The sequence below is a fragment of the Puma concolor genome, chromosome A1 (assembly GCF_028749965.1).
Source record: "Puma concolor isolate L17-30 chromosome A1, mPumCon1.1.hap2, whole genome shotgun sequence".
Taxonomy (NCBI): domain Eukaryota; kingdom Metazoa; phylum Chordata; class Mammalia; order Carnivora; family Felidae; genus Puma; species Puma concolor.
Genome location: NC_141667.1, coordinates 74,144,349 through 74,145,884, shown reverse-complemented (window position 1 = coordinate 74,145,884; position 1,536 = coordinate 74,144,349).

Genomic DNA, 1,536 nt, shown 5'->3' with positions numbered 1-1,536 from the left:
TGTGCTGACAGCTCAGAGCCTGGAGCCTGTTTCAGATTCTGTGTCTCCCTCTCTCTCTGACCCTCCCCCGTTCATGCTCTGTCTCTCTCTGTCTCAAATATAAATAAACGTTAAAAAAAAATAAAAAAATAAAAAAATAAAAAAATAAAAATAATTTCAAATACATGTCTTTTTTAATGTTTTTATGACCAATCCAAAGTTATGTCCTCAGTGATCTACTTTTTCCTTTCTGTACAACCTCTTCCCAAATTCTTCCCTTAAACATCCCCCAAATTAGTTCTGTCTGGATCCCTTCCTGCTTCATCTTAATGGCTTTATAGTTTGATTTCATATTAACTGTTGTCATTATCATAAGGAGAAGTTCCATTTCCAAGGCAAATGAGAGTACTAAAAACACTTCTGTCTCATTTAGGTTTCCTCTATTTAATTGGTCAAATTCAGAACACCTCACAGGAATAATAAAAATGTCATAAGAATGTAAATATTCTTCAGCATCTTCCTTGCTATTTTCCTGCTCCTCCACAATATTTTTTAGCTTGCCTAAATTTATCAAAATAAACTCCTACCTTCCAACTAAACTAACCTAAGCTTTTATTAAATTAAATAAATCTTACTCTGATCTACATTCTCCATGCAACAAATATGAGTCCAGCTTACTTTCAAGCTGGGAGTGAGGTTAACATACAGAAAAGGACAAAAAAAAAAAAATGAAACTGTGTGAAATGGAGTTGGAAACTTGACTGCATATGCTTGATCACCTTTTCAATCTAAAATTCCTCTGTAATGTGAGTCAGTAAACTTCTCTGTGTTATAAGCCACCTCAAGTTTGGTATTTCGTTACCAGCAGTCAAAATTAATCCAACAAACACAATCTCAAAAATACTACCAGATATAGACATACAGATAGATAATATAAATGCCTTATAGTAATATAATATCTGTCTACCTTTCCATATCCTATCATTATTTGTTTTAGGAAGGGAGAAAAAATTATCCTGATAAAAAGAAGACATAACATTTTTTTCCAGGACAAAACATTTTTAAAAGATTTTTAAGTTCCTTTTTATGACTGAATGATATTCCATTGTATGGCCGTACCACATTTTGCTTATCCACTCATCAGTTAATGGACATTTTGATTGTTTCCACTTTTTGGCATTAGAAATAATGCCGCTGCGTATATCTGTATGTTTTGTGTGAACATTTTGTCTTTTCAATTCTTTTGGGTGTGCACTAGGCGTGAATCAGCTGGGTAATATGGTAACGGTATGCTTAATTTTTCTGAGAAACTGTCAAACTGTTTTCCATAGTAGCTGCACTATTTTATACTCTGAATATAAATATGTGAAGTATCCAGTTTCTCTACATCTTCCCCAACATTTGTTATTTTTCACTGCTTAATTATAGACAACCTAATAGGTGTGGAACACGCAGAACACAGATAAACTTTGAAAAAATATGCTAAGTGAAATAAGTTGGACATAAAAGGTCATATTTTATATGATTCTATTTATACAAAATGTAGGTATTTTTATG